The sequence below is a fragment of the Perca fluviatilis genome, chromosome 19 (assembly GCF_010015445.1).
Source record: "Perca fluviatilis chromosome 19, GENO_Pfluv_1.0, whole genome shotgun sequence".
NCBI lineage: Eukaryota > Metazoa > Chordata > Actinopteri > Perciformes > Percidae > Perca > Perca fluviatilis.
This window is the reverse complement of record NC_053130.1, coordinates 35,549,192-35,556,344: the sequence shown is the minus strand read 5'-3', so window position 1 is coordinate 35,556,344 and position 7,153 is coordinate 35,549,192. Positions and strand designations below refer to the sequence as shown.

At 45.3% G+C, this 7,153-nt stretch overlaps 1 long non-coding RNA gene across 1 annotated transcript; it reads left to right on the top strand.

Annotated features, from left to right (window-relative positions):
• Positions 1-6,351: 6,351 nt before the first annotated feature.
• On the top strand, positions 6,352-6,927 carry LOC120548520. The gene is made up of 3 exons (XR_005637184.1): positions 6,352-6,607; positions 6,703-6,753; positions 6,835-6,927. It is a non-coding gene; the product is annotated as an uncharacterized LOC120548520 (long non-coding RNA).
• The last annotated feature ends 226 nt before the right edge of the window (positions 6,928-7,153 follow it).

Here is a 7,153-nt window from a genome sequence, read left to right as displayed (position 1 = left end):
GTAGAACAGAAGAGGGCATGATTACTTACTGTGTTCACAAAAATAAACCCTTCTTCTATTCCTAATGTCTATCTACAGAAGACCTCCTACCCGTCCTCTTTCTTAACTTAGAGGGGCCCAGCATCTCAGCCAGGTTTTTATGGAGGTTATTTATGGCCAGAATCCACCTATATTGGACCTGGTATAACTTTGTAATAAACCTCCCCAATTATACATGGGTGAAAATAACCTAAGATGCTTTAATAAGCCTGCCACTTTCCTATTTCTATCTTTACTACATTTATGACATAAACCCACAGATAATTACTGCATGGCCTGAACACAACAAGTGCCAGGTAGTCATAATTCATGGGCAGGCAAAAGCATTCTATGGCCTACAATATTTTTTAAGCAATGGTACATTTTGCTATATGTAACCTATACAGAAAACCCTATTGACACTACAAGATACTTCAATAGGTAAATAATAAAACCTTACCCCATTAAGCATGTTCAAACTTTCATCCAACTCTGCGAAAGAGTCAATCTGGTTTGCTTCGTTCTCCATTGCTTTTGGATAATAAATTTGTCAAGGCGCAGTTACACGCTCTAGTCTCCTCACTATTCGGGGAGCAAAATGAAAATGATTGCTTAGTGCATGTAATTATATTGTTTATGTGTGGTTATCAGTTCCACCTCCTCTTCCGGTGGTGGTAAGGCCCAATAGAGTTCTGTTCTTCAAGGTCAGGTGTCTTCCTCTATATCTTATCTTTAAATGGCTTGATTGAGCATCTTGTATTTTCTGCTTTTGCATTTTCGCTGTATTAACAGCCATGTTAGTTTCCAGCTAGCGAATCCAACAACTATGCAAGACAGCAAAGCCACAAGAGCATATAAACATCCCCATAATGCATTACCCACCCATCCCATAACAGAGCCAACTGAGCCCGCAACAGCAGTCACTGTCACCTCTGCAGCCCTTTTTATGTTGGTAGGTAAAGACACCATGGCATCTGTAAACACAGACAAAAACCTTTTATTTTGGTAGCTTAACAAGTGATTCCAGTTCCTGGCAGCCACGATATCAACACATTGGCTGCAGAAAGCAAACCTAGCATTACCACTGCATTCAATCCCTGTTTTGGCCACTACCGGTTTCCTTGCTGTGGGCCTGGTTGCTCTAAGGCCTTGCCAGACTATTTCATAGCACTGGATCCCACAGTGGACACAATGTCCAGGTATATAATTTTCCCATTTCAAAATGCCATTGGATCGTTCATCATCATTTTTACCCACATATTGGACTCCTCTAAAGTCGACGGACAGCAGAAATCGGTATCTGGGACGAATCGTAACCATCTTGGGTGTGTCTCTTTCTAAGCTGTAGTTGGGAAATATGTACTGGTTATTTATAACCTTTTAGTACTACTAGATTGTTAGGTAGCTGAAATTGAACTACCAGACGGATATTTCTGTGAACTTATCAAGGGACAGACTGTGAACTGTCCCGGATTTAGCAAGGTTTACCGAGATCCGCTGCAACTCTCAGTTCTTTTTAAATCAGGACTGAGGACCTATTTTTTTGATGTTTTTTCTTTACATACTCTATTTTATCTGCTTTTATATGTTTAACTGTTTTAACTGCTCTTTCACGTTTCATGTAAAGCACTTTGGATTGCCTTGTTACTGGAATATGCTATATAAATAAAGCTGCCTTGCTTTACCCCCGCTCCCTGAAGCTTTGATTTAACACTTGCTTCAGTCTTCGTGTAATCCGAGTATATCTAGACCTCGTCCCCGTCCTGACAAACAGGAGAGGAGTTGGTAACTTGTTTTGGTTTATAATCTACCAGTTTCCCCTGACTCAGTGCTTCATTCATATATGCCACTCCTGCTGTAAACCCACTTTTCCTACACTGTTCTAAGTACTGCTTATCGCTCTGCCCATCTTTTCGACTGGGCATTATATCTAGCAGACTAATCTGTCCCAGCAGAAATACTGGGCCTTCTTCAGGCTCCATGAGGCCGTCAGACAGCAGGCTATCCCACTGGCTTCCCGTACGTCTGTATCCAGACCCCGAGGAAGCTGTAGGCCAGCCGCCACTTGTCCTCCTGACCTGGTCATGAAAGTCCCTGAAAGTCTCCACATCCTCCTGATTTTCCTCAGGAGATTCCTGTCCATTCAACCTCGGGGTACTATTCCTTTGGGGCGGTTTCTGGGGTTCCCATCCTCCTGAGCCCCTTAAGGGATCTGGATCTGGGTCACCTCCTTCTCCACCACCTCCGGCTCTTCCCCCGGATCTACTGGCAGGCACATCCCTATACTGCCTTTCTACAGATCTATCTCTATGAATACAGACTTCCCGGTAAAAATCATATCCTTGTTTAAGATATGAGCTTTTCCAGGGTCCCCTGATTCTTGGCATTGCCAGAACTTCAGGGCCTGTCATAGACTTCTCTACGCATCTTTTTTTTTCTCCCAGCGAGACTGGGTACCAACCCGTTCCCTCCAATATAGGCTCCTCTTCCCAGCCCGAGTCGTACTCTCCCTGCTCCAGGAGCTTGGGATTGTACCGACCTGAATCAGTCTGGTATGTAGGTGCACTACACAGATATTGGTCAGGGTTGTACAGTCTATCTGGTAACGGCTTAACTGATCTCCCCAATCTGCCCCTGGGGGCCCGTTTGGGTATCGGTGGGTAAACAATAGTAGCCTAATTGATTTCTTCATCTGGTGCCTTCCAGGGGGTCTCATTGTCTGAAAACCCCTCGGTTGCTTTCCAGATGTAAACAATATGCCCCTAGGTCCTGGTGTGGGAGAAGTAGAAACTGGTACTGCCCGCGTCAGGTTTTTTTTTTTTTTTTTTTTTTTAAACCTCTGCGTTCAGTCCTGACTCCCACTTCCCGACCTCTCGCTAGGGGTACTTTTACATACGGGTCATATGCCGCTCTATAGCCTATCCCCTGTGCAGAGGTCAGACAATCCAGCGCATGAAAGTTTCCTTTCTTACACACCGGTCTAGCCTGTATCTCTGTGGGGTACTCCCTGCCTGTCCAGACTACTAGCTGTTGTTCATAGTCCGGTAGAGGCTCCTTCCTCATATGCGATTTGAGGCATTCTGAGGCAAGCACGTATGTGCTGCTATACTGAGGGTACCCCTCTGGCCCCCTCAGCATGTGCACTACGGCCCTGTGCCCAGCTTCCCCATCTCCGGTTTCGCTGAGTATCTCCCTCCCTTGGCTTCCTGAAGCCGAGGAACCCCCAGATAGCTCTACGGCCCCTCTGGGGTAACTTTGGCTTTTCTGACTCAATCTGTCTGAACCACCATGCTGTTTTCCTGGGGCTCCAGTCCGCTGGCTTGGGCTGTCCCCGCCTGCGTCTCTGGAATTCCCTGGAATGTACACAGTTACTAACTTTGCCGGACAGTACGACCGGGGCTCATGTCTGACAAAAGGATCAGGGCAGATAGGGCCCGGATCTACCAGGGCTTGCTCTATCATTCCCTTCTCACTTTCAGAACAGCACACCACCCATTCGTACCTCCGGTACTCCCTCAGCATTCTGGCCAGAGCACTCACCCCAGCCTGCATCGGGTACTGGAATAACCCTGTGCCAAACAGGTTAATCACCCTGTAAGGGTGTCTAGCTAATGTTACACTATTACAGAGTATTCTGTAAACGTAAACTTCATCCTCTGCGTCGTAGAATTCTGACGCTAGCCTAGTCTGGTCTGACTTTATGCTAAAACAGCAGTGTACTACCTCCCCGTATGTACCACTTTTTGTAGTGCTGTGCGCCTGACGGACTACAGTGCCATCAGGTAATGCCTGCACTGGTGCCCAGTCACAAGACTGGGGAAATCGTTGCTTAAGTGCTAATGCTACACCTCCCCCATGGTCCAACTCTCTATTTGCTGGGTTGAACCATGAAATTGGTCTTAGCTGATTAGGCCACGGGTCACAGTCTTGGATCCATCCATTGTAGTATCTGACTGACCCTGGCCCCACATCTACTAGACTTTCCGATAGCCTAGCGGCGCCGCTTACGACTGGAGTGTTTTCCTCCGTGTCGGTTTCAAGGGTAGATTGTGCGCCAGGCTCTATAGCTGCCATGGCTCCAGGGGGTTTATTAGATACTTTGCTCTCACGGATTTCTCATTCAACCAAAATTCCTCTACACTCCTTACCCCGCCTATTTTATATCTAGACGAACTTTCGCGTTGCTTTCGGTCTGGTTTACCTACTTCACCTAACCTATTTAGTAATGGATAGGACTTAGTCCTCAGTATCCCCACTACTTAGGAGATCCCTCTCACTAAGAGCCGGTACGTAGAGATCCGGGTGTGCCTATTTTTCCTAAAAGGCTGTAGCTCCTCTATTTACCCCCACCCAGTGGCATAAATAGATTTGTGCGGCGCACTACTTTGAACTCTAGAGTATAAAACGTTGAACCCGGGATGTCTTCTCCCTAAAGTTCGACCCTCTAAGACCGTTATTAGGCTGTATTCGGTTTGCTAAGAATTAATCCGTTTTGACTCTGCTAGTTAATCGGAATTTAACTTTACGTTACGGTGCTTAATTCGTCGCCCCTTAGCACTAAAACGGTCCCATTCAATTAAAGAATAAAAAATAAAACTATTTCATTTATTTTTTATGCATATGAAATGGTCCCATCCATGTGGTCCCATAACAGGAAAGAACAGAAAATAAAACTATTTCATTTATTTTCAGTGCACAGAATAAAAAATAAAACTATTTCATTTATTTTTTATACCTAGACAATGGTCCCATCTAATGTGGTCCCACAAGAGAACAGATAAAAAATAAAACTATTTCATTTATTTTTTATGCATATGAAATGGTCCCATCCATGTGGTCCCATAACAGGAAAGAATAGAAAATAAAACTATTTCATTTATTTTCAGTGCATAGAGAATAAAAAATAAAACTATTTCATTTATTTTTTAAACCTAGAAAATGGACCCATTGGTCCCATCTGGGGTGCCATGACGACCGGTGTGGCAGTTCGCTGAGGCGTCGCGTCGCTCGCTGTGGCCGAGCCAACCCCTTTTTATTGCCTTCCCCTCAGCAAACCCCCGGTCCTACTAGTGCCCTCTTTTGCCGTACGGACGAACGCCAGTTGCCCGTCAGCGGGGCGGATGTTTTGACCTATACTAAAAAGGAGTTGCTTTTGACGCTTCCCTGATTAATTTAGTTTATAGAGACACACACGCCCTCCGTCTAAGGAGAAGCCCTCGCCCGGATCAGGGAACCCGAAGGCGAGACAAGAGGTTAGATACACACTACACCAGACGTCCCCAAAAACACGGGCTCTTATCCCCCTGTATATGACAAGCACTGCCCGAGGGGATCTTTAAAACCAATGATTTTTCTTTAGTACTTACGGTCTGTTAGCCGTCCTCCCAGGGTCACGGAGGTCCCTTCTTCTCAAGGACGCCCACCTTGCCCTTCTTGGTCGCCGGACTGAGAGAGGGGGATGCTCAGAGGCTCTGACCAGGCCGCGCGGATAGGGAAATGCACTCCCACTAGGAGATAACAGGAGGTCTGCATGTCCAAGTCGATCCCCGCCGGGAGGCTACTCTCCACGGGCGGTTAAAGAGGAGTCGCTAACACCCGTAAGGGGGGAAACCCCACCCGCTTGACAGCAGGCGGTACGATCCCAGAGAAAATAAAGAACTGGCAAAGATTGGCTCCCCTAGTCTAAAATCAGACTCAGATGATTTTTATTATTTTGTAACAAAAGCAGAAATTAAAAGCAAGTGGTCCTCTACAAAATAAAACTAAAACTAAGAATAAAGATAAGGCCTCCGCTCTAACAGAGGTATTTAAAGCCGCTTCTCTTTTCCTCCTGGCCCTGTCTCTCCCACACTCATAAACGAGCAGGAGAGATATAGGGAGGAGGTTACTGTCACTTTGGAATGTGGGATTTTGATGGATGACCTTTTGACCTGGGGGGTCAAGAGGTCACAACCTGTCAGAAATGTGATTGATGCCTTCCAGGTGTGTGTGACTGGACTGTTCTGGAAGCTTCTAGAAGGAAGGCGTGTCCCGGAAATGACGTGCGTTAAGTGATGCAATGAGGGCGTCACAGGAAGTAGAAATATCTTCATTTAAATGATCCAATGAGCGTTAGAGATGAAATATCCGGATGTTTTTGAAATGATCCAGTGAGAGAAGAGGGGTGTAGCGCTAATTTTGAGCATAAAAAGGGTTTCTTCCCGCTTGAAACAGAGAAAGATAGGTTTTTCATTCTACACACAGCATGAATGTAAGTTTGAGTAACACAAATGCGTTTGAAATGAGCCAATGACCAAGAATTAAATCAAGTATCTTTACACTCTTTGGAGCAGAGAGCAGAACGTGTGTAAGGCAGGGTTGTAAAATAGGAATGTGTAAGTGTCCTCTTACAACAGGCCAAGGAAGTGTCTGAGCCCCCAAAAAGTCTGCACACCCGCACTAATGCTCGCCCCTAAATAGGCAATAAAGTGTTTACCACATGTTTGGAAGAAACATGTGCTTCATTCAGCCTACTCTCCCACTCGGCTTTGCATACAGACCGTCACTTCATTCAGAGGAGTCAAAATGATTCAGTCACAGTACTTTTCAGGTGAGTTCTACATTATTATTATGGATTAATTAATTATTAATGCCAAGTGTGTTGAAATATTCCGGGTCAACCATTATGACTGTTCTTCCTAACAGAAATCAATGACGAGGACTTTAGAGATATCGTAATCACAGATGACGATTTTGGTAGGTTATTTATACCATTTAATGCTTTATGTATCAAGGTAATAAATAACTGATCCTATGTTGTCTTTTCTCTCCCCAAAGGCGTGATAGATGACAGAGGCGTTGCATATAACAATCAAAATCCAGCAGTCTTTACAGGGGTTATTGAAATTGAGGAGGTAATGCCTGAAGAAAGACCACCGCCGCACGGGCAGCCAATTGCGCGCGCGCGAGACGTCCCCACCGCATCACGATTGAAACAGAATTTAGGCAGCGGTATACAGCATATGCAGTCAAGAGATGACAACGCTGGGCCCCCCCACGGCTACCCTACAAATGACTGCCGGTAAGGCCTTTCATATTATTTATATTATACCTGCAACTGGGTAGATGTGAGATAGAGGGAGACAAATATTATTTA